Source organism: Fundulus heteroclitus, chromosome 21 (assembly GCF_011125445.2).
Source record: "Fundulus heteroclitus isolate FHET01 chromosome 21, MU-UCD_Fhet_4.1, whole genome shotgun sequence".
Lineage (NCBI taxonomy): Eukaryota > Metazoa > Chordata > Actinopteri > Cyprinodontiformes > Fundulidae > Fundulus > Fundulus heteroclitus.
The window spans coordinates 11659932-11677290 of NC_046381.1; the positions used below are offsets into that span (position 1 = coordinate 11659932).

Sequence of the window (17359 nt, forward strand, 5' to 3'; positions counted from 1 at the left end):
CCTGAACCCATCCATTCGTAAACTGCACATGAGACTCCAATGTCATTGTTCTGCTTAAATAATTAAAGCCGCGAGCGGCGTCGATCAGCCCTGCAGCCAAGCGCCTTCGCGCACCGCCGGCAGTCAGCCACCTCAGAAGCATGCGCCGCATTTGCGTCGGATTGTTTACATTTTTACCATCTTATTATAACTCACCCGTCCACGTATGATGGCGATTTCCTTGATGTACATAACTTCGACATCTGGTACCCAACCAGATGTGAACTGGTTGTGAACCTCTAGACCCTTGTAAGCTCTCATTTCCTCAAGAGTGTGCAGAGGGATTTCACCGAACACCAGATAATGCACCTATGTCGCCGTGCTCTACATTTGGCCAATCATCTGGATTACGGCTAAACAAGGCACCGTGGAGGGCATAGGGATCCATATTGTCAATCACGGAACATTTCCTCAGATATACGTCCTTATCTGGTCGCTCTAGCGTGCTGGCGTACTTATCCATTCGCGATACGAAAATATGTGTAGGACAACTAGAGATAAGGAAGTGTGACACCCAATATGGCGGACCGGAAGTTGGCCAGTGACGTCAGTGAAAACCCCCTATTGCACACGCTCACACGCATTACTTTGAAGATATCAATCTTACAATCAAAATCTCACTCTTGAAACGCACGCGTACGGACGCTTCGCGTCATGGCGGAACCAATTTGCGGTACAATGGTTTCCGCACGTCCAGTAGTAGAGGGAACACAGCTGCAAGGACCGCCGGCGCGCAAACAAGTTTCCCTCATCCAAAGTGAAACACTTCTACGGTCCGTGTTGCGTGCAAATTAAATGGTAAATCGACATGTTTTATTAGTTTGAAATAATTCAAATTGCCGCCATTACTGTCCTTCTTTATCGAATGATGTGAAGTAAGAAAGTAAGATAGTCCGTTTAAAATAGTGACCGTCTTGAATCGACCAACAGCAACAGCAACGACCAACAAAGTGGCGAATAAAGCTCATTCTGATTCACTAGTTTTCATGATGCTCCTTCACCGATGTTCCCTAACAAACCTCTGAGGCCTTCATAGAACAGCTGTCTTTAAACTGAGATGAAAATGCACGCAGGTGGACTGAATTTTCTAATTATATTGCTTCTGAAGGCAACTGACTGTATTGGGATTAAATTAGGGGTATTAAAGTAAAGGGGATCAAAGACTAATGCATCCATGTCATGCATCCCTTCCACTTCACAATTATAGGCCATTTAGTGTTGGTCTGCAACACAAAATCACAGCACACAATGAAGTTTTGGAAAATGTCAAATGAATGGATACCCCAGAAACGGCACTGTATAGGTTAACATAGCAATTAAAGATAATGGATAATTCAGCTGATAGTCCGGTTGTGCGGTGGTAGGTATTGATCTATCAAAGACCGAGAGGAAGACACAGACGTTTGCAGTTCCTTCCCAGGAGGAAGCAGGAGTTAATGAAAACCATCTATCAGGGGAGATGTTGTGAAAAACAAAAGCTCAGTTTTCAACCTGCACAGCTGCTGCACCAGAGACATGTCACAGAGAATCCCTTTTCTTTTTCTTCTTCTTCTTTTGTTTTGGTATGTACTGCTTCACAGTACTTATAGCAATATGTTCTCATCTGTAATGCAAAGACAACACTTTAAATGTCGACGGAAAAGCACTGGTGTCGGCCGTAATAGCTACAGAGATGCAAGCAGCAAAGAGGACATCCATTCTTGGACCCTCAGTTCGCCAGAAGACGAGAGCTAGTTAGCCGTGCGGTCAGGGGGGTGATGCAGCATCGCTCCTGATTGGCTTTCAGAGTTCTATGTAATTTATTCTCAACATCTTCTGACCTTTGAATGAAAACGTGCCTCATAATCAGCACCAAACAAGCAGACGAGACAGAGAGGTTAGGCTGATGATGTAGGGAGCAGCGTGCCATGGTTTTCCTGAAGATAAAGGGCTGCTTCATATTACTGTCATGGTTGCACTGCTGCACTGTTCATCACTTCCTGGGATTTTCACCGCCGAGTCGTCAGTCAGCGTAATTAATCAGCAAATGCTTTTTTAGTCTGGTCCAGCGGGAAGACTGTGACTGGAGAGGGAGAATAGCTCAGCGTGACCACATTTGCTCTTTCTTGCTCCACATTTTGGGACATAGGCTGTGTGCAGATGTTAAGCTTGTGTGTAGAAGGTGCCATTACAGCCGTGTCCTGCTCACGCAGTGTTAAATACAGGTTTCACAGCGAATGTCCCCCTTAAATAAGCTCCATGCCTTTAATTAACAATCCTTTTATATCCTGCAAAAATCAGGGCTATTATTTTAATTTTCATATCCTTTGTAAGCTCTGTTTGCAAAATTCAATATTGAAAGTGTGGCTGCAGGAGAAATATAATAAATGCTCACCCAAGCCCCTTAATGTTCAGTTTTTGCCTATTAGATATTTTTGTAGTCAGATGATATTTTAGATCACCAACTTTTGTTGAGCACTACCAAGTAGCATGTAGTGCTTTTCATATGCATCATATAATTACAAATAAATGCTTATTTTAAATCTAATACTAATGCCTGGAAAAGAAGAGTATAAATATAGCTACAATGACAAGCTTCGAAAGCTCTGTTTAATTTGAATACTTCTATTTGGTAGGGAAGGGGTCCAAAATGGTCAAGTCAAGTTGGTACAATTACTGGCATTTTTTTAAAGAAAATTACAGCCGTTTTAATTAGTAATTCAGGACTCACTGTTTCCCTGTGCCATTAAAGTGTTGTGATGCATAGCCCACTTTCTGTTATCCACTCCTCCAAGTGGGAAAAACAGTAGTACAGACCAGTTAAACATCCAAGCACAAAACAGCTGCTCATGGGCCACTTTCCCAAAACTACAGTCAGAGCAATAATTAAGAAATTTTAAACTACTAGAATCATGAAAGACAAACCAGGATAAGGACATGTTTATCTTGACCACTTCATCGTTTCCTTATTCAATAAGTCTTGGAGTTCAGTTATAGTTTGACTTTCATACCACACCCCTACGCACAATTAAAAGGTAAGAGAGGTAAAATAAAGTTCACTGTTGGTGAACGACCAGTGGGACCTTAGAAGTCAGCAAATCTAAATTAGTTATCCATAAACCAACGGATTGTCTGACAGGCATGGCCAGGACAAGCTTTTTGGTCCTTCCGTCGCAAATAAAAAACAAAAAATAGCATATGTGCAAAAGTACTTCATGTCAACTGTAAGTGCATCAGATGATACGTCAAATATAAAATACCAAATAATCCACTTTCCACCAGGGCCGTCTCAGTCCACAGAGCCAACTCCCGGGTGGGCAGAAGAGAAAAGCCTACCTCCTAAAGCCACAGATGTTTTAAAAACCTATACTAAGAATGCCAATATGTGTGGAGGGTAATTTACATGTATTGGATGACATCCAGATCACCCAGAAATAAATTTTAGTAAAAAAGGAGAGAAAAAAAGAGGTTCATCCATTGAACTGCAATGTGTAAATCGTTTCAAATACTGTGAAGCGTTTTCTCTCTCAGGGCTGATCCACTTTGCAAGCAACAGATAGACCAGACCAGACCAGGGAACACTTTGCCTCCCCTCAGGAGACAGGACAACTGGCTTTATGTTTAAGAAACACATTTTACACTCGTTTATTAGCCTCTCTGCTCTTGCATATATTGTCACATGGACAGCATGTTCTCATAACTCAGAGCACAGCCATTTCCCACTGAGCGAACCGCCCCTCGCAGCCTTTTCACAGTTAGTTATTGCTGTTGTTCCACGCTGCAGAGGAAGCATGCACGACGCAGACACTCGCACGCACGCACGCAAACGTGCGCGGATAACGGTGGACTTCACAGGAAATCGGCTGGGGGCCCCAAAGTGAGAAGTGAAGATGTTGTTGTGGTAAATATTGCATGACGTTTCTGAGGGCTGTTTTCAAGCAGCCGCTCCAGAAGAGAAAAAAAAAAAAAAAAAAAAAAAAAACAGCCCACACGTATGGCTCCTGCTCCCGTTTGTCCCAGTGGCAAACCACCACAATATCGCACTAAACGCACACACTTTCACTCGCGCTCTGGGAGCTGCGAGGAGCCCATCAGCTGCCTTTCAGTTTCACCGCTGCGCTTCTCCTGCCCATTATTATTGATGATCTTTTTAATCCAAAGGAAGAGAAGCGAACCTTTTGATCTCCTCCCTTTGAATGCCAAGTGGCTGCCTCTCTCCTTCTCCGTCTTCCTTTGCCTCCCTCTGCCCACTCGAACTGGCACACACTGCAACGCGCTCGCGTTACCCGCGCAATCAAAACTCACGTGTCTGCTGACTGCAGCCCCGGACAGACACGTTTGGCTCAGCCGTCGGATCGGTTTAACAGAATCTGCGGCAGATCCTCTTTGTAAAGCTTCGCAAAATCCATAGTAATCAGTTAACGTGAGGATTTCGCCGCCGCTAAGCTGCGGCTCCTCCACCTCGCATCGTCTTCAGTTAACATATTAATCACCTTTTCACCCCCGCTACGTCTCTCACCTCCCTCGCCTCCGCTGCCACTGCCACGTCCCCTTCATTTTCTCACTGCTGATATGTTTCAGTAGGGAAAACCCTTCAGTTAGAAAAATATTGTCATATAGATTTGACTGGACACCTGTCATAATTTACCATGTGTTTCACCGGCCTGCCTTTGCTAACCCAATATTTTTTTCTTTAGAAAAAGGTAATACACTGACAAAAAATGCAAGGCTTCCCCCCCCCACCACCACCGCCACCACCTTGTCTCTATTAAACGATCCAGGACGGTGTTTAATGGCTGTGAATTTTCTTCAGCTCCAAAAAGAGGCGTTGTGCTGAATAAAACGCTCCCTAAGGGCTTCGGCATTTGAGGAATACTCGCGGTTTAAATTGCTGAGTGCCTTTTCAAACGCTCCGTGGAATATCACCTCTTCATTTAGTTTTTAACACTCAGGTGTGGGGGGCGTGCTTTTATCCGTGTACATTGCTAGGCTTTATTTGGAGCGGCTGAGCCAAGGCAGATTGAACTGTGTTATCAAAGTAGTTTAGGGGGGAGAGAAAGCTGAATATTTTTTGTTGTCATTAAGTCCTGTTTTGTTTCCCCTAGTTTTACCTGCTTAAGTAACTACTTCAACAAAAAAACAAACAGAGCTACCTTCCTGTCATGAATGCAGTCAGGCCATTTTTCTGATGCATTTATTTTCACCATTTACAATTATTGACAGTGGCAGCTGCATTTGTTGGCACCTCCTGGTAAAGGTGTGCACAAAGCCTTTAAAATCAGTTCCAAAATATCAAATTGAGTACATTCACCCCGCTAAATGAATGTACTCAAATTAATAAAGGCTAGATTACAGCAAACGTAGCCGCTCCTGCTACTACTACGTGAACATGGAACAGGTATGGGTTATCAATTCAAAATAACTGTATGCACTCAGCTTAAGCTGCAAGCTTCGCCTTAATTGTGGCCTCACCAGGTCTTTCCTGGCTCCACTGTTCTAAAATAACACCGTGCTGCTGAGTATTTGCCTCTCGCCGGCTGAAAGCGAAGAGCTGTACAACACTGCCCCCAGGGGCTCAGTTCAACACAGCACTCCACCTCAGCCCTTTCCTCTACAGTAGCTGGGTGAGTGGGTGGATGGAGAAACTACCAGAGAGCTTGACCCAATTAGGAACAATCGCCGCCATCGCCGGCTCCTTTTAGTAGGTCCTGATCTGAGAATAGAGCCCGAGAGTATAAATATCGTCAGGCTTTTCCACGGCGCTAAATATAGGCGGCAGGGATGCAGAGCGCCACGGTCTGACCGGATCAGGATCAAGCCGCCTACTCGAGCAGATCCCCCCCCACCCCACCCCACCCACCCCACTCCTCCCACTGGCAAGGGGCCCACACAAACATCCAGGAGCAGGGCCAGGACTTGTTTGTCATGTGTCGGGTTGGTGTAAATTTGGGTAAAAGCAACAACAACAAAAAAAAGGCCCCTCTAAGTTTTTGTTTGCTTTTTAAATGCTGTTTATGAAGGTTCCCTCTCAAGGTATTTGAGGGAGGAAAATTAGTTTGGCAGCTTTTGGTCCAAGAAAAATATATGTACTGTTTCTACCCTCACTGCTGTTGCCACTAGTGCTGTCAGAAATGATTTCAGGCTGGTTGAAGAAAATCATATTTCTGTTGTGGCTGTAAACACAGAGTGATCTATTCAGAGCAGCGAGCCCGTCTCTAAGCAAACGCCGAGGTCTACTGCTGCTTAACTAAACTGACATTAAACTGAATAAATTATTAAATTGTTCACACTTATGCTGGCCTGTTGAGGTTTTCTACAATGGAAATATAAAACGGGCTCTACGGAGTGCTTGAATGCTTTACTATTATAGTTGATGACAGAAATGATGAGCTGGACCAATCACATTTTAGATCAGAAATCCCAAATCCGTCTTATTTCCTTTTCATACCCATAAACATATAGTGTTGTTTGAATTTGCCCTCTTAGAGATTCCTTGCTTGTTTTTTTTTTGTTTTTTTTTGCTTCTTCTTTTTTTGTCCCGCTGTTTCAAATTATCCAACTGATTTTAATATCAGCTAAACGTAATATGAATAAATACAAGATACAGTTTTAAAATAATTTCACTCATCAAAGGGGGACAAAAGCTATCCAAACCAACCTGGCAGGTTAATCGACGACTTGTAAACTCGTAAACCTGATACATGATTTTGGAGCCCTGGTGAAAACAAGCGGCATCAAACATTTGTGATGACTGGTCTTTAAAACCAATCTGTTGTAATTAAATTAAATTAAATATAAGTTTAAAGCTGGACTTTGATGAGGCCCATTCCTAAACTAATGTATTAATTGTATTTATTTATTTGATCACATAAAATAAAAAATACAAATTTATCCATAAACATACAGAAGATGATGTGCGAAAACAGATTAGGTTGAAGCAAAACTCCTACTCCCTTCTAAATTCATTACTTTGAGTCAAATGCATATAAATCCGTTTTCAGGTGCTATTAATTTTCAGTACAAGTTCCTAAACATTTCCTGTATTTTTTAACAATCCAACTAAAGCATGAAGATAATATGCATACAGAAGTTCTTCCCCGGGCAGCGGGGGTGCGGGGGTTCCACTCTACAGTACAATTGTCTAACGGATTTAGTAGCCATAGTCAGTCACCCAATAATAAAACTTTCTACCCAATAATAAAACGCAGCCGCAGTGACGCGCGAGGGCGAAGCCACTGTCGGCACGGCACAACATCAACAGCTGAGTCAATCCGATATTTTGCAAGATACAAATGGCCCCTCATGATTAAAAAAAAAAAAAAGGAAAGAAACTGGAGTGAGATAAAGTTGCAAAGATGCTGGAAAGAAAGAAGAAAGAAATGAGTGGAGTAGAGGAAAAGTCTGCATGATGGGGAAAATTAACCAGTTAAGGTTTTTACTGCTGTTTTTTAACCATGGGATCATAGTCCTTTACTGGAGGGACCAAGGTCAGCGTGACTACAGGTTAACAAACACTCCCTACATGGTACCATCCCATCCCGGACTTGGCAGATATTATGTGTGTTTAGGATGTGTTCAGGGCACACAGAACATCAAAGGTTACACTATATGTGTATAAATAATGACTCTACTTTATCAATTGAAATGAATGTCAACCCAGGCTGGTTGATCAGGAAATGCAAGACATTACAGGAGAAAGTCTGTGTTCAAATGATAATATTTTAATAAATACAACCTATTTTCTTGTTTCTATATTAGATATTTTTTACAAGCCCAAGAAAAGCAGAAATAAGTTGCGTAATTCCCCTACTTTGTTTGTATGTTCAGCGCTTTCTTTATTTAGTTTTTTATTATTATTATTATTATTGTTGCTGTTATTAATAGTTGTAGCTGAGGAGGCCAGTTTCAGTCGAGGTCGCGGAGTTGATGCGGAGGGACAGAATCATGCCAGTCAAAGGAGTGAGGAGGATGAGGAGGGACAGGAGAAGGCTAAGGTGAAGGTGATGGAGGAGCAGGAGCAGGAACCACCTAAAAAACTGTGCCATTGAATTATAAAATCTCCAAGGAGTGCAATCCAAACCAAGGCTTTTTGACATTTTCTCAGTAATGGGCTAAAACGAGCTGGTTGTCGCCTGGGGAGTAGTTCAATGTAGAGCCGCCACTGTCAGTGGCCCCCCTCTGCCTGCCCCTTACAAAACGTTCTGGGGACGCCCCTGTATGAAGCAGTATTATTGCTGCTGTCAGACCATCCAGAAAATGAAAAATCTCTTACTCTGGCTGGTTATCAACATCAAATCAAGAATTACGATTACTCAATGGAAGAAAACCAAAGTTTCCTGTGGTAAGGAGGAAAACATTGTTGTATGATAAAAGTTCCACTAATGTAGGATATGTGAACAAAACACACGCGTTTTAACACAAACTAAAACAAAAATGGAGGATATATTTCTAAATTTGGGTAAATTATGTCACTTCCGAGCTGCAGACATTTGAGAAGTCAAGGGGGGGGCTCTGCGGGGAAAGGATAGGGAGAAGACCGTAAACCGAGACCGTCCCACCCTGGATAAGTTCGTGTCAGATATGTTGGGCTAGAGCTGGGTGCCGGGGGGGTTTCCACTGCCACCAGATCCGCTACCGTCAGAGAGAAAAGGAAAAGGGGGACTGAGGACCCTGTCTTCTGTGCGCTGGACTGAGAGCGAAGAGTTTTCATGGCGTTTTTTCAGTGTTTATACAACACGCTTCTCAGCATGTGGGACTTCTGGACCCGGCTCTGTGAGTCAACCTCTACTGCTGTTGTTTGTTTCTGAGGGAGGCAACATGACCGGGAATTGGAAACTGCGCAACAGAGGCTTTCACAGGAAGCCAGGATGTGGTCTTTTCAAAATTAAAGCATGCTTTAACATTTAGTCCCGCCTTGTGGTGCTAAAGGTCAAGATTTCGTTTGTTCGAGCGATACTGAGCTTTACTATGAAGATCCGGTGCGTGATTTCTATTTATTTGTTTTTGACATGTAGACGACGCCCATCTCATGCTTTCTGATTAGTCATCCTTCATTTCAAAAAGTATTTCTTGTCTTTGCAAAGCCATTGATTTAAACCATTTATTAATTGAAAATTATTTAATTGAAGAGTATTTAAATATCAGTGACAATGTAAGTACAGTGTTTCCAAAAAAGTATTCCTATCCCATAAGCCCCTTTTACGTTTTTGTCGCAACCACAAACCTCATTGTTTTTAGTATGTTGTAAGAGTCAGACCAACACAAATTAGCATTTAATTTTATAATAGATTGTACGTAAACCTTGTAGTGCATTTAGTCAACCCTTTGCTAAATAGAACCCATTGAATCTATTGCCTTCAGACATCATCTCGTTGGTAAATAGAATTCCTTGTGTCTGTAATTTAATATCGGTGTAAAACCAGCAGTACTATTACCTTCTTAAAGGTTTCCTACTTTAGAGAACATAGAGCATCATGAAGACGGAGGAACGCAGCAGACAGGTGAAATCTGTGTAGGTTTAAATTATTAAGCAATATCCCAAGCTTTGAACATCTCACAGGGCGCTGTTCACTCCATCATCTCTAAATGGAAAGAGTAGGTAACTGACTAGTGTGCCAAAGGCGAGCCTGAATCAGAGAGGCAGGCAACGGTAACTCTGGAGGAGCTGCGTAGATTCAATGCTCGGGTGGGATAATCTGCTTACACGATAGGGGAGAGTCTTGCACTCTTCAACTCTGGTTGTTATGGAGGAGTGGCTGTAAGAAAGACATCAGACGTCCCTTGCACTGTCATGCATGGGACACAGTAAGCATGCAGAAAAAGTCCGGTCAGTTAAGAGTACTTTTGGACTTTTTGGTCCACAAAATAATACAAAAAATTCTACGTTTGTGTGACTGAAAACTAACACTGTACAGCAATCTGCACACTGTAGCCCCAAGATGACAAATGGTGGTGGCAGCATCATGGTGTGGGGATGTTAGTCTTTAGCACTAACAGGAAATATGCTCAGAGTTAATATGAGTTAATATAAAGACAGCTGGAGGAAAATCCTTGAATGGGTTACCTGTTGAAAGCTACAAAAGACTGGCGTGGAAGTTCACTTTCCTACTGCAAAAAGGCAACTAAAAGTAAATAATATTTTCTTCAAGTGAGTGTATTTGCCATTAATTTGAGCAGGGAAGAAAGATTATCTGCTATTGGATTGAGTATTTTGACCCCTAAAATATGTTAATTAGATATACTGCCCTTGGAATAAGATGTAAATAAGTTGTTCCTATTTTAGGTGATAAGTTGTTCCTATTTTAGGTGATAAGTTGTTTCTATTTTAGGTGATCTGCCAATGCTATTCCATTGGCAGATCATTTAAAGTTCCGAGCTCAAATCAAGGACAAATGCACTCATTTCAAAAACATTTAGCTTATTTTTAGTGTCCTTTTTGCAGTTCTGGGAGGAAAACAGCAAACACACAGCCAGAGCTGTATTGGAATGGTTTAGATCAAACCATGTCTATTTGTTTGAAGTCAAGACCTAAATTAATAAAGAATCTGTGCTTGACTAAGAAGTTGTGTTCAGAGAGATGTTCTCCGTTGAATATGACTGAATATGTGCCGTATAGCAGAACGGGCAAAAATGTCCGTCTCTGGATGTGTAAAGCTGGCAGAGACATCCTCCAAAAGCACTTGCGACCAAAGGGAGCTCTTAAAAACAGTATTGACTTAGGAGAATTCCTGTGCACTGTGTATTTTCCAATATTTAATGGTGAAAATTTGTTTTAAAAATAATCAATCATTGTGTTCTTTCTACTTCTCAAACATAGGCTGCTTTGTGTAGTACAAATTTTGTGACTCCGTAAAATCCCTTAAAAAATACAATGAGGTTTGTGCTGTTGGGTGAAAGGTTTTGAAGTTCAGGTGGGTGTCTTATCGATACATGTGAAAGACACGGACGCCTTTTATAAACCTTCAGAATCAGTCCCTCTGCTTTCCCTCCAAATTGGACCGTCTATGAGCATGTGGACCGGCATGTTGCTCCCAGCGTCCGCTGTTGGAACGTGGAAAATGTTGATCCTCGTCCAACGGTTTTATTTTTGTACATTTCAGACGGGCGCGGGCTGACAGGTGACTCCAGAAGGCGTGGCGGTACTGTATCACAACATGAGCCTCTCTGCGTGGTTTGGATATTTAGGTCACACCAAAGTCCTCTCTGGAATTTGGCTTCACTGGGGTCCAGCCCAGAGTTCTGTGCTGTTCAGGGCAGTAGGATGCTGCACCCCAAATGCTTTTTTTTCTTCCCTTTTGGGGGGTGCAAGTCGTGCAACTTAAAAGTTCAATGCGCGCGAGAGTCCACAGGGGACCTCTGACGTCCTGCTCCCTGCCAGATGAGCACTCTGTGGCCCCACAGGTTTCTGTTCTACCAACTGATTCTGCGTGACTCAGGGAGACGCCTGCCAAGCTTAGCTGCTTGCTTGCTCACCGACCATCTTTCAGCACTCTATTTTCAGAAGAGGCTGAAAAACCCAACTGAGCGCAACATGTCATGGTTAAACACAAACATGTATTCGGGCGCATGGGCACGTTGATCCAACTAGGCCGTTGTCACGCGGGATTATTCTGAGCTAAAGAAGACAGAGCGATTGACAGAGGTCTCAATAAAAACTTTAGGATTCATTTGTAAATGGCAATAGCAGCACATTTGTCTTGTTTCTATTTTTTTTTTATTCTGCATCTCTGCTAAGTCTGTGTTTTTGAAACTATTTTACATAATGTAATGATTTTATATAATTTTGTTATTACTTATGCTATTAATATCAACAATAAAAGCTAAAATACAGAAATATTCTATCAAATTATAGTAACTCTAATATTAATTCTTACATATAATTGCTCTTATTAATATTATAAAATTCTATAAAATATTACATATTCTTATATTATATACTTTTAATACAGACATTTACAGCTATGACATGATATAAATATAATACAAAATACTAATTAAAACTATTTACTCTAATGTTCTTAGTATTCCTACTACTACTATGTTGGGTTTCTTTATTTTACATTACTTGGTGATTTTAAATCTTTGAAGGGAGTAAGAAAAATAAAACCTGCCTTATATGAAGTATAACGATACATATTATTTTGAACAGCAGCATAGAATAGTACAAATGATAAAAACGAATAATAATTTTTAATAATTTACCTCTTTTAGGTGCTTTTGGGTTTTACCTAGTGAATTCTTACCACTTCATGTTTTTTTCCCCCTCGGGCTGGTGGTTTGTCTTAAAGTAACAGTGATGACAAATCCTGAGCATCGTCCTTAAGCTTAAACTTGCACACATATTTTTAGACATGCCACGTGTTTAAACTGACGACGCTGGAAAAAAGTTTTCAGATCTCAACCCTGCTGAGTCAACCTTCTGTTAGACACTCACACATGCACACAAAACACTTTGACGGGGACTGAAGGCTGTTGTGGAAAATGCAAAGCATAACAAAAGATGAAACCCAGCGTCTAGTCATGTCTAGGCAGTCATTGCCTGCAAGGGATTTTCATCAAGTTATTAAAACTTAGCATTTTATTTTAGATCGTTTCTTTTTATAAAGAATCATTTAAGCTCCTAAAATGATGCCATTTTGTATAGAAAATCCACTTCTATCTGGTTTTAAGTCTGATTTTGTCCTCAAGCAAACCTGCTGTTAGTTGTTAAATATACATGAAATATTCCAAAAAAAAAATGAAATATGAATGAATGAAATGAAATATGTACTTCTGTTGACAAGTCCGATTTGTAACCACTAGAGGGAGCTGCACTCCTACCTATGGGTTGTGTTGCATCCCTGCAAGACTTTTTTGAATATGGAGAAACAACTCTTTTTCTTTTTTTTTCTTTTTGTCCGGCAAGCATTTCCAGATATTATATTCTTGGCTTAGATTTGCTGTCAGCACAGCCATGGCGTGCTTTTATATAAGAGATGGATTCGGAGATGCAGAGCTGGCATTGTTGGATACTAAAGCTCTGAGTCACGACTGACATTTGTACATCATTTGATCTATATGTGCCTCCGAGTCACGAAGATTAAGCCGCTTTATGTGAGGATGTTGCATGTTGAGCTCCGTTAGTCTCCTGCGCTCCTTTGGTTGCACACAAGCACGCTTAAGAGTTTTCCTTTGTTTCCTGCTCTGGGCGTTAATTACAGGGCCAGTTAAAGCCCAGATTTAACTGCATGTGTCTCTGCATGCGAACTACAGGTGCGTGTGAGCGGATCAAAGCCACAGTCTTCTAAGAGGGAATTTATATTCAGAGAGGGATATAAATTAAACACCACTCTCTCTCCCTCTCCCTCTCTCTGTCTTCCATTTCTCGGATTCCCTGTCCTCCGGTCTCCTTCACACACCTGCATATAATGCTGTCAATTCTCATGCTTTGAAGGCCTCAGAGGGTGTGTTTAACAGGAAACGGGGGCCGGGTCAAGGCATGTGGCAACGCACTGCGCACATGCCTCGCTTGCATCTGAAGTAAAAATGGGGGGGGGGGAGAAATAAAATAAAATAAAGAAGGCCCGTTTCAGTTGTGGCTGGCAGATGTACTTGCTCGGGAAGCATGAGGGTGTGTACGCACATGGGATGGTGTCGAAGTGTTCGTGTGTGGCTTCTTGGTTCGCAGCTGCGGGATCAAGCCCAAACTGGGAGCTGGATGTGGGTAAACTGTGATTTGGCTATCTCTTTTCCTGGAGGAGATAAATCCTAACCATGCTGGTGTGTCAGCCGCTCGGTAATTACTTCGTCCTGTCACGGCTGTCTGAGAATGCGAGCCAGTGGGAACTTGCACTGTCGCTCTTTCACTGACATTGAGTTGGTGTGGGGTGGCGGGGGGGGGGGGGGGGGGGGGGTTGCTGTTTCTTTTAAACAGCTCATTATCAACACAAGATGTTAACTGCTAGATAAATAGATCCAGAGGAGGTAATTGATAGGAGTGGATGTTTTTCCCGTCCTTTGCAGAGGACGTTTTCTTGCCCATCCCGTCCCTCTGACCAAAATCACCATCACCAGGACAGTAGTTTGAGCTGAAAAGATGATGCTTCCCTTTTAGATGATGATCATGCACTTGTCTGACCAGAAATCTAAGTGCAATGTTTTTGACTATGGAGGTGTTTAGAGTTAACCTGACTCCGCCAGATGTATTTCGTTCCGCCTAGCTTCATCGCCCATTGAAAGTGATTTCTCCAACCAATTTTATGGTCTGGCCAATCAGGACGCAGGGCTGGAATTTCATAGATGTGACGTAGTGGAGACGCGACCATGACGTGAGACTGTTTTGATAGCAATGGCGGTTCGTCGAGGAAGCAAGCGTTAGCATTGATGCTGCTATTTCTTCCGTGTTGTCCAATCTACCTAATATTGTTTCATTAAAAGAACATCAGAGAACGCCTCTGAAGGCTTTTGTTGGTGGAAACCATGTTTTCGCCCTTCTCCTGACCGCATTTGGCAAGTTTTGTTTTCCGGGACGCGTCCACGGCAGACGCGGATGCGCCCCGGAGCGGTTAGCGGTTAGCACGAACCATGTTAGAGGGCCTTTAGTCCTCTACGCGGTCGGCCCGGGATCGACTCCGACCCGCGGCGCTTTGCCGCCTGTCTTCCACCCTCTTCCTGTCAGCTCACTGTCAATAAAACGCGTGCCACTAGAGCCGCAAACACATAAAAAAAAAGTTTATTTTTTTCCTGCGTCGCTCTCACAGCGTCACAGGTTAGCTTCGGTGTGAGTGGATGAAATAGCACGTTGATAAAGATGACAGACAAGTGGCTTATCCAATCATATGCAAGGATTTTTGATAAGGCCCAGCCTTTAATAAAGGCAATTCCTATGGCGGTGTCCCAGATGTATGTGAGTGAAGCTAGGCGGAGCGAAATACATCTGGCGGAGTCAGGTTAGTTTAGAGTAACTGTTCGTTCAAATCCATATCATTGCATGTAAAATAGTGCTATTTAAATCAATGCACTTATTCTGCCAGTTTCAGAATATCTCATTAGAAAAAACCTAGAATGCTGTTTTAGGTTATCTAATGCCACCTGGCTCGCTTTTCAAAAGTATTTCTGTGCGCTGTCCATGCTACTCAGGAGAAGAGAGCCATAGAGTGATGGGCTGAATGATTCAGAGGGACAGAACCAAAACAAGAGCCCGACCGGGATCAAAAGATGAGCCTGATCCACTTATTCTAAACGTGCGTGTGACTTTCATTGTAACGTTTTGTTTTGTCCACTGCTTAAGATTTAAAATTCCAACAAGCTTCATTTTGAGCCCACTTTCATCAAGCAAGGTCATCCACCCTTGGTTGTAATTCAGATCCAAATCCCACAGAGAGGAACCACCAAGACGCCAAGAAAGTCCAACAGAACCAGTAGCTTTAAAGTGAACTTCCCAGGCAGACAGAACAGCTTTTGGAGCGGAGGTCGTAAACCCCTCCGGACAGAACCGGGTACAGGAACCCATGCTGGGTCAGAGAAAGCAAAGAGATCGTCTGACCCGACTGTAGTCATTCTTGTTCTGTTCCACGGTTCTGATTCTTCTCTGAAGTGGGACCCAGTTGGACCTCAAAGGCCATCTTCCTATGGAATATAATCTTCCAATCTCTCTCTCTCTCTCTCTCTCTCTCTCTCTCTCTCTCTCTCTCTCTCTCTCTCTCTCTCTCTCTCTCTCTCTCTCTCTCTCTCTCTCTCTCTCACTCATATATTTAGATTTCAGGCAAATATTAAAACTATTATTATTGAGTATACCAGTCAGAGAGAAGTGGAGAGACTGACCTACCTTTAACAAAGTTAGCCTTTTAACCTGCTGTTAATACTCTCAATGTTCATTCTCAATTCCCTCAGGCTGCAAGTTCAGATTACGTTTTTATTCAATTGTATTGTCATGATTGTTGCTCTGAGAATAATCATACATTTATTATACATCCCTTGCATTTATTTCTGTAACAGGTGCAATAATGGCTCAGTGATTTAGTAAAAAAAAGAAAATCTCATTTAGATACATTTATGATAGATTTGAGAAAGAGGGAGGCATTATTCATCATCTGCTTTTATACAGCTTCATTTCAGTGTGTCAGCACACAACTTTACCTACTAAATAAATAGATTTAAAGGAACCGGTTGTCGTTCTCCAGGCATGTCTGGATGTTTTTTTTTTTTTTTTTCTGACTCGCTGAAGCTTTCTCTTCTTCCGTTACTTTCTTGCTGCATGAGTTTTTCTGATGCTAAAATGAGCCAAATCAGATTTTTTTTTTTATGAGATGTTTCACTAGATGTCACCATTGTCACACCTGTGTGTATGCGTGTTGCCGTTAAAGCTTCTTTAATCTGATTCAGTTCCAGCGAATGCAGCCTCTCTAAGGTGTGACAGGACCATGTGCTCTCAAGTAACCTTTCAGGAAAAGCTTTGTCTTTTTTTTTTTTTTTTTATGACCTGAAACATCATCGGTAGCCTGCCTGAACACGCTCGTGGGCAGAATAAAAGTTAAAAGGATAAATCCAAAGGACTTGAAGCTTTTCTTTTTAGTGGCTTCGGGGGTGTTTGTTTACTTACGACTTAATTGGTCCTAGCTTGTTAGGGGCCTTGGGAATGCTTTGATTGTGGCCGTTCGGGGAGGAAGAGTGGCGTTTGGATATCTTTTGACACAGGAAGCGCGAGGCATGAGAGTGTCATTGATGCTTCTCCTGCTGCTTTCGGTTTGAAAAACCAAAAGAAAAAGGGAAAAAAAAAAGATTAGAGAGAGGAGCAAAGAAAAGGAGGAGGAGGAGGTGACAGCAAACAGCAGAAGAACGGCTGCGGCCCGTGCACACTACTGCCGTCAGCACACGTGCAGCTACTTCCACTTAAAAATAAAGAGAGGGTTACACTCCCCCCCCCCAGTATGGAAAAGAAGTAAATGGTACGACTGGGGCATCAGGTGTGCGGTGAGTTTGCTCTGACCCACTCCTCCGGTTTCCTGCCCGTGTTTTGGCATCAGAAAGAGCAAAGGAAAAAGCAAAGCCCCGAAAGGATTTCCTCATTGTTGACTGTGGATGATCCCCACGGCTCCTGCATTCTGAAGCTGGGCAGGGCAGGGCCTGCAAACTTAAAGCCCCAGGGAATGAAAAACATGAGGGAATGGGATATACAGCGAAAAACCTCATGCAGGGGAGGACAGACGGGTTTCTGTTCAAGCGCCGCGTTTTGCAGCACATTGGACGTTTTGAAACTCTGCTTGACAGCTAAATGGTGCGGTTGCTGAGTTCGTGTTGCGTTTCGGGGGCAGAATCCGTCGGAGTAGCTCAGAGGAATGGTGCGCGGCTGTAAGTGGGTGGT

General features: G+C 42.5%; 1 protein-coding gene across 4 annotated transcripts in view; it reads left to right on the plus strand.

Moving 5' to 3' along the window:
- The window catches only part of dlgap1b (discs, large (Drosophila) homolog-associated protein 1b), a 150758-nt gene that overhangs the window by 102627 nt on the left and 30772 nt on the right, over positions 1 to 17359 (plus strand). The gene's annotated exons all lie outside the window — the stretch shown is intronic.